Below are 18,809 nucleotides of genomic sequence, written 5' to 3'. Positions count from 1 at the left end.
TTTGCATAGTGTAGTAGTAATTTTACCAAGTGAACTGTACTGCTGCCACACAAAAAAACAAATTTCATAACATGTGAGAGCTGATAAACCCGATTTGGATATGGGTCTCTGTTGTGGACTGAGAGTGGAAAGGAGGAAGGGAGAGGGGAATTATGGTTTGGAATAGAAGGGTGAGGGGAGGGAGCAAGAAACACCAGAGAGACCTTCTTTACTGATCAATAAACCTGTTGTTTGGAATCAAATGATCTTGCTTGGTGTCTCAGGGTTGGGTGTGTCTGTGCCGCACCTCTCCCTGCCCCAGCACTCCTTCGCTGCCACCAGTCCCCCCCCCCCCCCCCCGCCCCCACGGTGCTCCACCTTTGCCATCTGCAAAAAAAAATTCAAAAGTTCATTTATTATCAAAGTATACAACTCTGAAATTCTTCTTCTCCAGATAGCCATGAAACCAAGAAAGAAAACAGCAGCATGATCATCAGCCTCTAAACCCACCTACCCCCATACAAAAAAAACAAACACAAGCAGAACTGGCTCATCAACCTCAGATCCCTCTACCCACACAAAAAAAAAACCGAAGTGGAACAAGCACCTTGAACCCCCAAACCCCCCTCCCCTGCACAAAAAAAATGAGAAAGATCGGGTGAAAAAACACACAATATATATAAAAAAACTATCAGACTGATAAAAGACTATAGTCTAAGTCCATATCCGCAGGCAGCTGGTGCTCACCTTCCACATTCGCCTCAATGTTGCAATGCTAAATATACCCAAGGCTGATTTATATTGCTTGTTTTAATTGGTGCACATTGCAAGCTTCAATTGGCAAAATGGAGTCAAACATCAGCTGGAGCCCCATCCCGCAGTCTTCACACCATGAGGTTCCAGCACTGCGTTTGTCTCCCGGAATCCTCTCGGAGACTACAGAGCACTGAAGCACCCAAATGATACCCAAACTTCCACATTCACCTCCCTCGTTATTTTAATCAGCACACATTGGAAGTTCGGTGAAATGGAGTCAAGCATCAGCTCGCTTGCAGCCCACTTGGCATGAGGTTTGCGCACACTCCCTCTGCCTCCCAGAATCCTCTTGGAAACTGCAGAGCGCTGGAGCACCCAAACGATCTCCCAACAGCAAACCATAGGCTCCAACTGGATCACATCCAAGATGAAAAACAAACGTAAGAAGCATAAAAGAAGTGAAATATATAGTTTCACGATCTATCCAGAAGATGTTGACCGAAGGAGCGTTGTACACAGTCGCCATCTTGACAGAAGCAACATCCTTTGCTCCCACCAGATTTACAAACTCACTGTGTGCTCCAGTTGACAAATACAGTGCTGTGCAAAGGTCTACCTATATATATGTGCCTAAGACTTTTGCCCAGAATTGTATCTCCACAGGCAATGAATTTGGTAAGACTAATTTTTCACAGTGGTGGCATAATGCTTAGATTATGTAGTGGCAATAAGTATTCGAGAATGAGCATGGGGACTTTAAATTCCTGGTATCCTACATACTTTTCTCTAACAAAACTCAAAAGTTTGCACAACTGATGGACAACAAGATTATTTTGCATGTTTCAGTTAGCTTGCAGATTGAGTAGGTGGTTAGGAAAGCAAATGCAATGTTAGCATTCATTTTGAGAGGACTGGAAAATAAGGGCAAGGATGTAAAGCTGAGTCTTTATAAGGCATTGGTCAGACCGCACTTGGAGTACTGTGAGCAGCTTTGAGCCCGTTTTCTAAGAGAAGATGTGCTGACATTGGGGAGGGTACAGAGGAGGTTCATGAAAATGAAAGGATTAACATAAGAGGAGCATTTGATTGCTCTGGGCCTGTACTCACTGGCGTTTAGAAGAATGAGAGTAGATCTCATTGAAACCTATCGAATATTGAAAGGTGTGGATAAAGTGGATGTGGGGAGGATGAGTCTAGGAGGAGAGGGCACAGCCTCGGAATAGAGATAAGGAGGGATTTCTTTAATAAAAAGGTAATGAATCTGTGGAATTCAATGCCATAGACAGTTGTGGAGACCAAGTCATTGGGTATATTTAAAACAGAGGTTGTTAGGTTCTTGATTAGTAAGGGCTTCAAAAGTTACAGGGAGAAGGCAGGAGAATGGGATTGAGAGGGTTAATAAATCAGCCATGATGGAAAGGTGGAGCAGACTCAATGGGTTGGATGGCCTATTTCTGCTCCTATGTCTTACAGTCTAAGTCACAGCAAATTTGAAAGAATAAGTCAACATTTATCACTAACAGCTAGTCCAAGTGTTACCAGTGCCATGCCTTCTGACTACAGGGAGGAAGTCCAAAGCAAAAGCACCAAGCTTTCATACTATGTCCAAATAACATTTTTTAAATCCACTTCTGCTGTTATTGGAACTGGTTTCTTGAAAAGAGGACCACCTTCTATACCCTGACCTCCTTCCAACAGTTTCTGCAAGAAGATCAAGTTAGGTCAAGTCACTTTTTATTGTCATTGTGACCATAACTGCTGGTACAGTACACAGTAAAAACGAGACAACATTTTTCAGGACCATGGTGCTACATGAAACAGTGCAAAAACTAGACTGAACTACGTAAAAACAACACAGGAAAAAAAACTACACTAGACTACAGACCTATGCAGGACTGCATAAAGTGCACAAAACAGTGCAGGCATTACAATAAATAATAAACAAGACAATAGGCACAGTAGAGGGCAGTAAGTTGGTGTCAGTCCAGGCTCTGGGTATTGAGGAGTCTGATGGCTTGGGGGAAGAAACTGTTACATTGTCTGCTCGTGAGAGTCCAAATGCTTCAGTGCCTTTTTCCAGATGGCAGGAGGGAGAAGAGTTTGTATGAGGGGTGCGTGGGGTCCTTCATAATGCTGTTTGCTTTGCGGATGCAGCGTGTAGTGTAAATGTCTGTAATGGCGGGAAGAGAGACCCCAATGATCTTCTCAGCTGAACTCACTATCCGCTGCAGAGTCTTGCAATCCGAGATGGTGCAATTTCCGAACTAGGCAGTGATGCAGCTGCTCAGGATGCTCTCAATACAACTCCTGTAGAATGTGATGAGGATGGGGAGTGGGAGGTGAACTTTCCTCAGCCTTCACAGAAAGTAGAGACACTCCTGGGCTTTCTTTGCTATGGAACTGGTGTTGAGAGACCAGGTGAGATTCTCCGCCAGGTGAACACCAAGTAATTTGGTTCCCTTAACGATCTCTACCGAGGAGCCGTCAATGTTCAGTAGGGAGTGGTCCCTCTGTGCCCTCCTGAAGTCAACAACCATCTCTTTTGTTTTGTTCACATTCAGAGACAGGTTGTTGGCTCTGCACCTCCTCTCTGTAAGCTGACTCATTGTTCTTGCTAATAAGACCCACCACGGTCGTGTCGTCGGTAAACTTGATGATGTGGTTCGAGCTGTGTGTTGCAGCACAGTCGTGGGTCAGCAGAGTGAACAGCAGTGGACTGAGCACATAGCCCTGGGGGGCCCCTGGTCATTCACAGGAGGGGTGGACTTCCTCGCCGTCACGTCATTTTCTGCCTCAAAACGGGCATAGAAGTTATTCAGCGCATCTGGGAGGGAGGCATCACCCGCACATTCAGGTGATGTTGTCTTGTAGTTGGTGATGTCCTGAATGCTCTTCCACATACACCATGTGTCGCCGCTGTCCTGGAAGTGGCTGTGGATTCGCTGGGCGTGTGCATGCTTTGCCTCTCTGATGACCCAGGACAGCTTGGCCTTTGTTGTTGTTAAGGCTGCCTTGTCGCCTGCTCTGAAGGCAGAGTCACGGGTCCTCAGCAGCCACGCACCTCCGCTGTCTTCCATGGCTTCTGGTTAGCGCGTGTAGTGATGGTCTTGGACACAGTGACATCATCAATACACTTGCTGATGTAGCTAGTCACTGATGCCATGTACTCCTCTAAGTTGGTAAGATCATAAAGTACCAGGGCAGTTATCAATCAGCTCTTTCTGAATTACTGTTTCCGGTAATAAGTAAACATAAACACAGGAAATCCTGCAGTTGCTGGAAATCCACAGCAACAGACACAAAATGCTGGAGGAACTCAACAAGTCAGGCAGCATCTGTGGAAGTGAATAAAGAGATAATGTTTTGGGCCGAGGCACTTCTTTAGGACTGGAAAGGAAGGGGGAAGATACGAGAATAAAAAGCTGGGGGAAGAAGAAGGAGGATAGCTAGAAGGTGATAGATGAAGCCAGATGGGTAGGAAAGATAAAGGGCTAGAGAGGAAAGAATCTGCAAAGAGTCAGAGGACAGCAGATATCACAGAGGGGGAGCAGTGAAAGGGCCTCACTGAACTTCCTTCAAAGAGAAAATTTAAATTTCTTCAGGGGAGGCATCCCTTGAAGAGTCTTCACAGTGGAGCAGCAGCAAATCATTGTTTGGAGAACTGATTTGCTAAATTCCTCTTGTGTAATGTTCTCTCTAAGGTGTGCACGTACACAAATCTTCTGCTACTAACGCACAAAGGAATTTAAACTGCGCACAAAAGGTTGTCACCCTCTACCTCATTGATGTATTAAGAATATTTCACAATCATACACAAATACTTTTCCTTTTCTGATTTCTGATGCAGACGGTGTTGACAACATGGAGTTTGTGATGATTTGTCTGCAGATTTTAGAACAGCCCATTTATACTGTTGTTATTGAAGAAATTATTCTGTGTACACACGTTGTTGTCACTGGGCAAAAAGTTGCACAGCGCAAGATTTTTGCGCACACTGGTCATTACAAGTTAGAGGGAGCAGTGCTCTTGTGTTGATAACTTGGGTGGGAAGTTCAGTGATGAAATTCTGTCAAGCTTAAGTGGGTTGAAAATCTCATTAAGACAATGTGAAATGAAGTGCTCAGAACATTGAGACACAAGCAGCAGATGAGGCAATTAATTAAGACTCAGTCTACCTGGAATGGGGTGTGAAAAAGTCAATGAATATTTTTGAAAATTAGAATAGGCTCCAGATATTTTATCAATACACATTCAGAAATTATCACAGTAAGAGATTAACTAGTAAATCATAATTGATGGGTAGTTCAGATGACTTAAGCTTCTTTTACACATGTGCTTCATGTGTAATTGGTTATGAAAGGTATTGTTTATCCTGCAGACACTTTAAGGTGTGATATACCAAAATTCTTTCTTTCAGTCTTTTTTTATGACTTTGTCTTTCCTGAGCCTAATCCTGTTGGTTGGAATACAGATCCTGTTCAGCAAAGTACATAGGTTATGAAAGTGTATACATCAGTCAGCACGAAATCAGGATATATTCATTTCTTCAGCCATGTTTTTCCCATTGGTTTCAAAAGCAACAACATGGACCTTTTGGCACCCTGCTGCAAAAACATTTATGGAATCACATCTCTTGCTTATGACTTTCAGTTAATAGTGAAGCATCTGAGGCATTTATGGATAGATCAGGAGAGGCCAGGTAGAAAACCACCACCCCACCCTGTTATGTGCATATGTTTAGGTAATACTGGGGCTTAGGTGTATAGTGGATGTTGGGGAGAAGTAATGAAGGAATTTGAAAAAGTTTTCTGAATGAGGAGAGTAGTAATTTGTTAAGCAATATGGTTGTTTCCTGTGATTTATTTGCATTATATTCCACATTTGATACCATGACTGTTTAATTATGAGATGTAAATGGATATAGGGCTTGTGCAGAACAATGATCTATAGTTATGCAGCCATGTAAATGACATATTTGATTTCTGGAATGTAACTGCACAATTGTGGTTTGAGCATTCAACCCATTACTATTCTTGAAGCCATACTGGAGCCCAGCATCAGTAAACTACACTTTATTATGTTCTTTGCAGTACATTCTCAAATTCAATAATGCATACCTGACATACTTGGCATTCGTCGCCCAGGGGCAGATAACAATAAATGTGTACTTGTCTGCTTTTTTTTATTTAGCTTGTTCTAGATTGTTGCAAGGATTGGCTGTCTCTACTCTGTAAAGGTGTGGAGTTGAATGCACTTCAAACCATCTATATGTAGGACGCGGGAAAAGGAGCAGGTTATTCAGCCTTTCAAGTTTATGTAATTATTCATTTAGATTGTGGTTTGCATTCGCACCTGTAATTTGCATTTATTCTAGGTCCTTTGTAAACCTGATTGAACAAAAGACTACCTTCATTTTAAATTTAATTGAAGTGTATCCATTAGTATTTTAGGGAATGGAATTCAACACTTTCAATGCCATTTTGGAAGGAAAAGGATATATCCCAATGTTTCTCTAATCATGTAATCTTAAAATAGGCTGCAAGTTCTGGATTTTTTTCCCATCTACCAAATACCTTCTTAATATTAAATACTTGATTAAGACCCAGTTGAAATACAGATCCATGTTGTCATAGGTGAAATCTTAAAGATCTTGTAAAGTTTGATGAACAGGCTTTAACTCTCTTTGTGGCCAATATAGCTTTCCTAATACATGATTCCTTACACCAGGCATTTAGACACAATCTGTCCCAGGTTTTGTACAACTAAAACTTCACATCTGCACTTTTGTACTCTAACCCCCTTGATGGGAAGGGAATATTCCTTTCAGTTTATTGATTACATTTTAAACCTGGTGACTGGCTTAGTGACTTAGTTATATGGATGAATAAATCGATTTGAATCAGGTGTAATATCACTAACATATTTTGTGGAATTTGTTGTTTTGCGGCAGCAGTACATTGCAATATATAATAATAAAAACTATAAATTACAATAAGTACAGTATATAAAGAACATAAAATTTAATCAGTAGTGCAAAAAGGAGGGAAGAATACTGAAGTAGTGTTCGTGGGTTCATTGTCCATTCAGAAATCTGACGGCAAACGTTGAGTGTGTGCCTTCAGGCTCCTGTACCTCCTTGACGATAGCAATGAGCAGAGGGCATCTCCTGGGTGAAGAGGGTTCTCAATGATGGATGCCACCTTTTTGCCCCAATGGAGCTGGCTGATTTTTCAACTTCCTGCAGTTTTTTTACAATCATGTGCAGTGGCTCTCCATACCAGATGGTGAAGCAACCAGTTACAATGCTCTCCATGGTGCATCTTTAGAAATTTGCCAGTGCCTTTGGTGATATACCAAGTGTTCTCAAATTCCAAATGATATAAAGCCGCTGCCATGCCACCTTTGTAATTGCATCAAAATATTGGGCCCAGGATAGATCCTTAGAGATGTTGACACCTAAGAACTTGAAGCTGCTCATCCTTTCCACGGCTGATCCCTCGATGAAGACTGGCATGTGTTCTCTCAACTTCCCCTTCCTGAAGTTCATAATCAATTCCTTGTTCTTACTGATGTTGAATGCAAGGTTGTTGCTGCAATACCACTTAACCAGCTGACCTTTCTCACTTCTGTATGCCTCCTTGTCACTGTCTGAAATTCTGCCAACTATAGTTGTGTCGTCGGTAAGCTTATAGATAGCATTCGAGCTGTCCCTTGCCACGCAAAATGGGTGTAGAGAGAATAGAGCAGTGGGCGAAGCACACCTCCTTGAGGTGTGCCAGCGTTGATTATCAGCGAAGAGGAGATGTTATTTCCGTTCTCCACAGACTTTGTTCTCCTGGTGATGAAGTCAAGGATCCAAGGCACAGCTATGCTTATGATCTTGAATGCAGCTCTTTTCTGGATGTCATATAAGTGCCATATGGATGACATCTGTTTTTCATTTAAGTCTATTCAGTGTCTTAGTGGCCATCTCCAAATTTCACCTAAATTTATCAGAGATGCCCTTCTCTTAAGTCCAAGCTTTGTTGGGCTCATAATTGTGCTAGCATTTGGTTTCTCTATCCTTGATAATTAATTGCCATGACCATCCTGTAATCTAATGAGGTCTAGAAGATCTTGACTTGTGAACCTTCAGCTTTTGTCCCTTTTGTGCACTCTCACTGAGTGCATGGGTTTCCTCTGAGCGCTCTGGTATCCTCACATTTTCCAAAGACCTAGGGTTAGGATTAGTAAATTGTGGGCATGCTACGTTGGTACTAGAAGCATGACCATACATGCGGGTTGTCCTGAGCACAAACCTTGTTGATTTGATTTGACGCAGACCACACACTTCACTGTATGTTTGGATATATATATATATATATATATATATATATATATATGACAAATAAAGTTAATCTTTAAATCATCTTTAATAAATAAAGAAAAAAAATTGAAATTGCATTTAAATAACACATTTAATGTCTTCAGAAGTTTCTAGTTTGTTTACAGCTAATGAAGTACTTTTTTGAAGTGTAGACATTGCCTTAAAGTATGAAATGCATGGACTTGTTTAAGAAATATCAAGATGGCTTATGATCTCTTGCAGCAAATATTTTTAAAGTGAAACCTTTGGACTAACAAGAACTCATAGGATTGGCGGGGGAGGTGGTTCAAGATGTTGGTGAGAGTAGAGGGAAGGGAGAGAGGAGTAATCCATCTTAATTGTGGATTCAGAGGCAAGGAAATTTTTGAAGTAAGTAGACATAAAGCAGTTTCAGAGAAGTTCTTTTTTTGTATTTATGTTGATTTCTGTTTATACACAAGGTCATAAGACTTTTGGACATCAGATAATTTAATTTGTGCTGTATGTAACAGATAACATTAGAAAAATATTTGTTTCACTGGAACTGCAGCTTTGTTATTTTCCTATGGAAGAAAAAGAATGAAGCAATTGAAAATAAATCTTTTTACAAATATGTAAGTACAAGAGGACTTTGGTGTAATCCTGGAATACTATTTTTTTCCTTGAAGCAGTGAAAGCTGAGTGGGGGACCAGATAATGGTTAACAGAATTCTGAGATCCATAGATTTAATAGTAAGAAATTTTACTCAATGGCACAGGTGTCTAGGATCAGAGGGCAAAAAGGTTCAAAGGTTGTTTTTATTATCAAAGTATGTATGCAGAATACAACTCTGAGATTCATTTTTTCCCGATAGCCATGGATCAGAAAAACCATGGAGTCATTGAAAGAAAATACATCAACACCCCTACACAAAGCAGAAAAAGAAATAGAAACTCACAAACAGCAGCTAGAACATCAAACCCCAATTCTCCAACACCCTCCTGTTGTGATGGAAATAACTGGTTCTTTGAGTCTCAACAGTAGAGGCCTGGACACACACAGTTTTAATAGTAAGGAATTTATTATTAAAGGGTAAGTCGGGTCAACACAAGCAACTACAATACACAGGAAGTGGTGTGGGGACAGGGTACGGTTACACAAACAAAGAACAAGGGAAAAGCACTACAACAGCTATCCCCCTTGACCTTGGATAGCTGCGGCTCCCTTACCAGGACCAACGATAGACCTTCTCAAGCATAAATCAATGCACTTACCTCCAATGAGGTGGTCTGTAAGAGAGACCAATCCAGAGACAAGTCTCACCTTTTATAGCATGGGGCTGGGCGAGGTAATCCAGTTAAGGTGACCAATAATTTAGGTGTGCATTGATTAGTTGGAAGGGACCAAATGTTGATTGGCATGTGGTGTGTCCTCCGACCAGCCAGGTGGCAGTGCACCAAATGTTGATTGGCATGCGGTGTGTCCTCCGACCAGCCAGGTGGCAGTGCATCTGTCACGTGGCCGGTATCTCTGGATACACCTCCCTCACAAAAAAAACTAACGTATCATCCACAGCAAAATAAACAACAACAACAATAACATCAAATCCCAATCCCCAACATGCCAATTGGCAACAAGAAAGAAAATACAGAAAACTGAAGGAGACCAATATGAACTCAAGTCAACACCAATAATCCCATAAATCTTCAAATTTTGATAACATCCTCCCTCAGCATCGAGGAGAGTGACTGCTGGAACACAGGCCTTCTGTAGAGAGTGAGAACTCGACACAGCAGTGTGGCCTTCTCTAGATAGAGAGTGAGTGCCAAACGCAGTGGCAGAGGTTTAATGTGAAGAGTAAGAAGTTTAGACGAGATCTGAGGAAGACTTTGTTTCACCCAGTGAGTGGTTGCAATCTGGAATGCACTGCCAGAGGAGGTGGTGCAGGCGGGTACCAACACGATGTTTATTATTAAGTGTCAAGGCATTGTAGGCTTTGACAGAATGCTGGTAAATTGGACAAATATAGAGAGTACACGGTGATAAGTATGAAAATAGTGAGGCAAAGGGCTGTATGACTCTGACTCAAAAGAAACACACCATGCATCATTTTTTAATCTTATTTGTTGCAAATTTGGTACTGGAGTTAAGATTGGAATTGCCATGGTGACCTTTGGGAGGTCACAAACACAAGAAAATCTGCAGATGTTGGAAATCCAAAGCAACACACAGTCCTGATGAAGGGTCTTGGCCCAAAATGTCTTTTCCATAAATGCTCCCTGGCCTGCTGAATTCCTCCAGCATTTTTTGTGTGTTGCTCTGGGAGGTAACACTTTATCTCCAGCAATAGTTCTATAACTGGAGTTATAAGTAAGAATTTGGGAGAAATATCTTTACTTAAAGAGGGGTTAGATTGTGGAATTTACTAATACGGAAATAATATTTGCTTATGGTATTATATGAAGTCAGGCGGCAAGAGTCTCATATTAAGTTTAATTACCAACAAGTCCTCTAAATTCTGTGTAACTACTTTTGCTGTGACACCTCCCAAAGTGCAGATGATTGAACCGTCCATCCCTTTTATCATTAGTTAGAAGAGGCTGATTATCCCAGTAGCTTTGAACAATTAATTGAAAATGCGTAAGTAGCAGTTAACGGAATTCATTGCTTGTGATTGCGTGTGTATCTGCAGGGTGTGGGTCAGGGGGTGGGAATGTTCAGGTGCCATGTCGCTCTATAGTACATCTGCAATGACTGGTTTGTTAAGCTTCTCACTTGGGGGCAGTACGCCACTGACAGCTGCTGCCTTGTGAAAACAATGAGTGGCATGTTTATATTGATAAATTATTTACTGACTTTTGTTAGGGTGAAGAACTCTTCCCCCCCCCCCCACCCCCAGCACTATCTGTGTTTGATTGTGCATTGAATATACCCCCACAGGCAGCTACGTAGTGCACTAAAACTGACCACCAAGCCGAACACATAATCATCAAAGGGTAAATACTTCGTTGTATTGTAGCTTAATTTTTTTAAATACCCCGTCTTTCTCCAGATTAACACTCCTAAATATGATATTTTTGAGGGATTAGAGTATTGGTCATTGTACTATGAAACTATTTAAATTACAAATGTGACCACATTTCAGTAATAATTCATTGGTTGTCAACCACTTCAGGACATTCCAAGCTCATAGAAGGTGTAAATGTTAAATCTTTTATTTATAAGATCACCTGTTGCTATAAGGAAACTGTCACAAAACCATGTTCATTTATATTGCTGCTAAAATAAAGGGTTTCTATTGTTTTAGTAAGAAAATACATGGTAAAAATGGAAGGAAGGTAAAAAGCTACAATAAGTTTGGTCATATTTAGAAGGCTAAAATAATGTTTCTTCTACTAACAAACAACCACTGTTGTCGGCCTGTTCTTTCTGAGCACTGGGATCCTGAGGGAAGCTGAGACGAATTTGCTTTGCAAAAATATCAGAAATGAAAAGGGGCAAGCTGCTGAGACCAGTGAAACCTAATTTAAACTGCAGAGAGAAATGGGGAGAATGCACTAACATTATAACATGAACATTGGGCCAGCTTTTATCTGATGCAGAAGCTACAAGCATCCGGGACCACAGAGATCACAAGCAATGGAAGATCCTTGAACAATGCACTGAAGGAGCTCTGTTCTGAAACTGAAATGTTGGACCGCTAGTAAAGTTACACCCACAGCTTTTAACAGCTGTCAGTGCTTTGGTGGTTTTTAAATGTTTCTTAATGACAAATATTTAAAAGCATATTTCATCTATAAGTTTTAAAATTTGAATGTAAAAATGAATGAAAACCATAAATTACTAATTTACAAATTGCTAAAAGCAATAAATTATGCCAGGATATCTTTGAAAAACGGTGTTTGCATTCCACTTCCCTGTAGCCTTTCAATCTAGGCCTCATATGGAGCCAGTGATCATTAATGGAGAATGTGTGGAGCAGGTTAAGACCTACAAGTATCTGGGAGTACAGTTAGATGAGAAGCTAGACTGGACTGCCAACTCTGTGCAGGAAGGCACAGAGTCGACTGTACTTCCTTAGAAGGTTGGCGTCATTCAATGTCTGTAGTGAGATGCTGAAGATGTTCTATAGGTCAGTTGTGGAGAGCGCCCTCTTCTTTGTGGTGGCGTGTTGGGGAGGAAGCATTAAGAAGAGGGACGCCTCACGTCTTAATAAGCTGGTAAGGAAGGCGGGCTCTGTCGTGGGCAAAGTACTGGAGAGTTTAACATCGGTAGCTGAGCGAAGGGCGCTGAGTAGGCTACGGTCAATTATGGAAAACTCTGAACATCCTCTACATAGCACCATCCAGAGACAGAGAAGCAGTTTCAGCGACAGGTTACTATCGATGCAATGCTCCTCAGACAGGATGAAGAGGTCAATACTCCCCAATGCCATTAGGCTTTACAATTCAACTTAAGAACTTTTAAAAAGCTATTAGTAATGCTTTTTGAGATAGTGATTTAGATGCATATCATATTTTTTACTGAGTTAAGTATTGTATGTAATTAGTTTTGCTACAACAAGTGTATGGGACATTGGAAAAAAAGTTGAATTTCCCCATGGGGATGAATAAAGTATCTATCTATCTATCTATCTATCTATCTATCTATCTACCATTGAAATCAGTTCCAACCTCTTGCATTGATCTGAGTGACTACTGCCCCAGAATAATGCTGAACTCTGTTTTAGGACCACGTCCAATGAATGTGTAGTAAGTTCTGAACTTCCTGGGCACATATACAAGCTAGGGGTAGGCCAGTCAATTTCAGAAAGACTTCCAGTGTAAAGCAAAGTAGAAACTGAATTTAAAAAATGAAAGCTCATTGAAACTCAAAATATTTCTGTCATGAAAGTTAAGAAAGTGGAGGAATAGCATGTAAAGGCAAGCTAGCAAAACATCATTCTTTGACATGGGTTCATTCCAGGCTGAAACTTTTTTCACTTTACCAGGGGTGAGGGTATTTAGGCTAAGTTATATCACGAATCTCTAACCTTATTCACAATTGCTACAATATAGTGATTACAGTGGTTTTACACTGACATATGGTGCCCAGTAATAAGAGTATCTAGTGACTGGATAAGTTGTGATAAGGTGGAGAATGTTTTATGAAGTGCTGCCTTTGATCCTGAAATATTCTCTGTGAGCAATAGTTGAGCAAATTGGAAAGAAAGTCTGTTTCTGCACTTTGGAAATGCCTTTTTGAGAACTGGCATGCCACGCCTCTGATGCAGTGGAGGCTTTCATATTTCAAAAAATAGCCATTCTGTCTCTGAGACTTTATTGGCTCCCGTGGATAACATGGAGTCAGATTGGTAGAACAAAAACTTAAACTTGATCAGTAGTACTGAATTTGCATAGGTGATCTAATCCGAAGCTCCATGGAATCTCAAGTCCATCAGTTTTATTGAATCTGTTAGCATTGATGTTTTGAAGCTGCTTCTTTGACCATAGCGGGAAAGGTTCAGTGAAATCCTCTCAATGTCTTCAATGTGTTACCTTCAACAAAGAAAATGTTGTTTCTAACTGGGCTTGTGTGCTTACTGTTCTTTACCATGTCAGGGACAAACTGGGATTGGTAAATATTACACAAATAAGACTGCAACAGAGGATTGTAATAGTTGACCTCTGGGTCAGTGCAAGACCTCAAAAATGAGCATGCTTTTATGCACTGTATCTTTCACTTAGCAACCGTCAAAATGCAAAAGCAAAGCAATGAGGCTATATTGGTAAAAGAAACATCCTGTTTTCCCACACACAGAGAACAATCTGTCACTGGAGAGGAAGATTGAAAAATTAATCATCCCAGTCATTCATGCTCATCTTTAGTAATCCAGCTGTAGAAAAACACTAGCCTCAGCTGAAGAATCAAAAGATAGCCTGAAGATTAGTGAGCTAAATGTAAGGGGAACCATACCATAGTTGATCTGCATGTTAACATAATTAAGCTGAAATAAAATTGCATTGATCTTCAAGTGCTACTCTCAACATTGAAAATGTGTGCTTCAAGATAAAAAGTGCATACAGAATGAAATTGGTGAATGTTCAGTTGGAGGATTTGACAAAAGCACACAAAATGCTGGAGGTACTCAGTATCTATGGAGGGAAATGAACAGTCGATGTTTTGGGCCGAGACCCTAACCATATATTCTGGGTTTTGATGAAGAGTCTCAGCCTAAAACATTAACTATTCATTTACTTCCATAGATGCTGTCTGACCTGCTAAGTTCCTCCAGCTTTTTGTGTGTTGCTCCAGAATTCCAGCATCTGCAGTCTGTCTTGTTTTCACAAAAGCACAAGTGCTTTTTAATCAAATGGAAGGGTGGTCATTAAGAAGTGGAATGAGATGGCCCTTAGAGACTTTCCTGTTAAATACCCACACAAGACCTAATGGATAGCCTGAGAATAGATGGAGAGTAGTCACCTCAGGGATAAACCAGATCTTACCATCCACCAATGTGTTGATAGGCAATTACAAAGATTAGCAAAGGTGGTTACATAAAGGTTGTCAAAACTGAAATTGCGGATTTCAGTGGGCTCAATGAGTTGATATATTTTTGAAAGATCTTGAAATGGGAGGTGAAAATCTAGGCAAGGTGAAACGTAGACAGAGAGCTGGAGGTTAATCTTTTGATCTTAAGATAGAGTTGGAAGAAATACGTAATTACTCTAAATATAATGTGTTGCAAAACCTTAGCAAGGTAATTTAAATGTTTTGAACTTAGTTGTTGCATCTGTTCCTGGAAACTAGTCCTCATACTGACCATTTTAAAATTGCCTTATGTTCTTAACACCAATTATAATTAAGTTTATTATATTTTATGTGTCATCAGTGTTTAATCTCCCTTATCAAAAATGGTGCATATTGTGCATTCTTAAAGCTTGCCAACAAATTATAAAATTTTAGCTTGTGATATGCACTCAGTGGCCACTTTATTAGGTACATCTGTACACCTGTTCATTAACGCAAATATTTAATCAGCTAATCGTGTGCCAGCAACTCAATGCATAAAAACATGCAGACATGGTCAAGAGGTTCAGTTGTTGTTCAGAACAAGCATCAGAATGGGAAAGAAATGTGATCTTAGTGACTTTGACTGTGGAATGATTGCTGGTGCCAAATGGGGTGGTTTGAGAATCTCAGAAACTGTGATCTCTTGGAGTTTTCATGCTCAACAATCTCTAGCGTTTTCAGAGAATGGTGCAAAAAAAAAACATCCAGTGAGCGGCAGTTCTGTGGATGAAAATGCCTTGTTAAGGAGAGAGGTCAGAAGAAAATGGCCAGGCTGGTTCAAGCTGGCTGGAAGGTGACATAAACCATTATTACAGCAGTGATGTACAGAATAGCATCTCTGAACGCACAACACATCAAATGGATGGGCTATAGAAACGGAAGAATACGAGCATATGCTCAGTGGCCACTTTATTAGTTATCTCTTGTATCTAATAAAGTGGCCACAGTGTATTTTGTGAAATCAGTCTGGCTCATTATGAAATACAGTTGTCTTGTTGCTCATAGTAGAAGGATCTTGGAGTGACACAATTTGAGCAATGCAACTCCTCCATGTACATTAGTTGTTTCTTTGTCTTGAGATTGCTAACTACATGGACATTTTTTTTTGGTTGTTTTCCATGTCTTTCATGAAAATTCTGAGTTCACAGGTATTTGGAGAGCACTGCTCATATCTCAACTTCACTTGGGGATAGTGTGGGGATTATCTTAATCTAAGGTTCTATCATCAAACTATATTGAATCTTTGTATTATGGGTTTCATGAATATGTAATATATTATGAGGTTCATAAATAATTCCAGTACTCTGTGCTGTCTTTATTCCAATGACATTATAGGTATTCCTTGGCAAAAAGAGATAATAATTTTCCTGTATCTGCAGTATTTTTGAATTTTTGTTCAGAATCTGAATCAGGACTATTATCACTGACATATGTATGAAATTAACCACACAAAAACAAGATGAATGATTCCTGTCGAAAACGCATGGGCAGATATGGAACTAAGCTAAAGCAAGAGCTCTGCATCCTGTTGACCATCATGAGGCTTGAACTGTTCTGGAGGAGGTTGTTGATACATCCTTAGCTGAAAAAAAATGCGAGTGCTCCTCTATTGCATTTCAGTGGCTTTGATCGGCTAAAGCTCCAGCCTGCCACTGTCTGGGTTGCTAGAAGTAGAACAGGAGGCGCTCCATGGCCTGTTCCCCCAATCTGCTGAACTCTAAGTTCAACTGGTCAAAGGACCTTTCACTTGAACCTTCTGTCCACACTATTGCCACCATTCTTGATGACAGTAACCATCTGGCTTCAACTAACCACTACCAACAATCAGCAATGTGTAACAGCTGACAGAGTTAGAACTGGAGTGCTATACCAGGAAATGTCAACAGAAAGTCCTATGTTTCAACGGTTCAGTTATGATTTGAATAACAGTTAATTTTAACAATTGACTTTGGTGATCGCTGATGTCTTGGATGCTTGACCATCTCTACTCATACTCCTGAGAGTTGAACTTTTACTGGTTAGGTGGAAGAAAGCTGTGATTTTATTTTATATTTTATTGAAGGTAGTTCACATGGCCATGATGTACTATCTCAAGCAAATCTGGGCTTTGAGGTTGCAGTCTGAGGTAATGTGGTCCAGGTTACAATGTGGCACTAGCTGATGAAGTTTGGAGATGTGGCTATGGGGTGCTACATGCATTGTCCTTGGATGGTTAACATGTAGAGTGTGCATTATAAAGTAGGAGTAAAATGAGAAAGAGAAATCCCTGATGCACAAATTTTATGGCAAAGTCTCCTTCAATTATATGCATTACTACCTCTCTATAATACTCAGCTTGCTTCCTTGAAGTGGGAACTGTTTTTGCATTATTTGCTGATGTGTGCAATTAGGGAGAATTGTTGGTTTTCAGAGCTATTTTATAAATGTACTTATCATGGTAGAATATATTGTGGGTAATATGTGAGCTGTTGGAAAGTAGGTAGTCCATTGTACATAAGCAGGGAGAAGACAAGTTGTAGTGAAAAGTGATGCTGTGATTTAGGATTAATTTAATGAATTAGTAAGACACTCGCATGAGTATCCCCTGAGAAAATAATAGATTGTTTATGAGAAGAGTTTTTGGAAAGTGTTGAGATACAATTCTTATCTTTTTAAATTGGCACCAACAATTTTAAATAATTTAAGCACTAAAATTATTTCTCTATAAAAGGTGCATCAGCCTCTCTATGTTATCTGACAGAAAATACTGATAATTGCGCTCCAATTATTGTATGCTGTAGTTGTGACCTGTGCAATGGGTTTTATTGTTGCACATGTTTCAAAACAAATTAGATATCTGATTATACTTTTATTTCATGAATAGTTATCTGACTTTTACTAAAATGATTGCAGCCAGCAAAACTGACTTTATCAAAAATCAAAAACATGATTTTACTTGTCCTTGATTATGGATAAATTCTCATATTAAATGGGGCCTCATTGATGTTAAATGTCATAAGTAAGGGATTATTCTGACGTTATTTTAAATACAGATTCTCTTACACAAAATAGAGTAGATCCAGTCCTTTTTTTCACTTTTGTTCCTTGCCAAACACACCTTTCAACAGCACACATTTAAGATGAGGAATTCTGGGTGATCAGACTGGTCGCAGGCAACAGTAATGCTTGGCTGGCCATCATAGGTGACTGCTTCTGTGATAATTCCTTCCCCCCACAGAGTAATGCTGACCTCCTCTTGGTGCCACCCTGTGCAGCACAGATAAGGTCAGGAACTCAGCAGGAGAGGTGATTCAGCTTGCACCACTTTCCTTTCTGCTCTGTACAGTGCCAATCTGATGTTTACTTGGGCAACAACTTTCACATTACTCTGTTTTAATGGGAGGAAAAAGAATCTAGATTAAACCAATCTATCCTGCGCGAGCTTGCCATTTATTTGCAGCTGTATTTTTATTTTGATTAACCTTTTTGCTAATGTACTATGTTTCATCACTCTCAAACTGTTTTTGCAGACAATGTCAAAGTCCATAGGTGTAGTGACTTGCAACTTCATGTTGAGACTTCATTCAAACTTAGCCACTGTGTATGAAGCAGACAGCAGATGATTAATAACACAGGTCATAATTATGCTTTACGTAAAATTCTCCTTCAAGGCATGGTTAGGCTCACAGTCCTGTTTTAATAACAAATGGCATCTCTAGATTAATGTGATTGTGGTGCTGCAGTCAGTGATTTGTACCTGAGATTTAAGCACAACTATTTAAATAACAAAGTTACAAAATTTCTGAAGAGAATTTTGCACGAATATTATTTTGAGCTTGTGCATTAAGATTTCAACCTAAAGTTTTTAAGCTGGAATCTCCCCTCTGAAAATTCACTATTTACATTTGTTTCGAATGAAATTACTTTGAACCTGAAAAGAACAGCTTTTTGTTATATTTCCTCCCGCCATTTAAAATGTTAACTTTAACAACTTGCTGCACGGACATGCTGATGTGTGGCATAAATTTGTATCTGTTCGCCTCATTTAGTCAACTGCCAATTTTGACTGAAGTGCATAGTGGAGCAGTTGCTTCCTAGCCCCCAGGTCAATAAGGAGAATGGAGTGGGATTTTTTTCTGTACAAGTCTGTGCAATTGGTGTTGAAGTGTCAATGTGATGGGCTGTCATTCCTGCGAGGGAGGGAGTATAAAGAGCAAG

General features: G+C 40.0%; 1 protein-coding gene across 1 annotated transcript in view; it reads left to right on the top strand.

Moving 5' to 3' along the window:
• Positions 1 to 18,809, top strand: part of atxn10 (ataxin 10) — a 195,290-nt gene that overhangs the window by 155,170 nt on the left and 21,311 nt on the right. The gene's annotated exons all lie outside the window — the stretch shown is intronic.

This window comes from Hemitrygon akajei, chromosome 10 (assembly GCF_048418815.1).
Source record: "Hemitrygon akajei chromosome 10, sHemAka1.3, whole genome shotgun sequence".
NCBI lineage: Eukaryota > Metazoa > Chordata > Chondrichthyes > Myliobatiformes > Dasyatidae > Hemitrygon > Hemitrygon akajei.
Note: the sequence above shows the minus strand (reverse complement) of the source record. Positions and strands in the feature narration are given on the sequence as shown.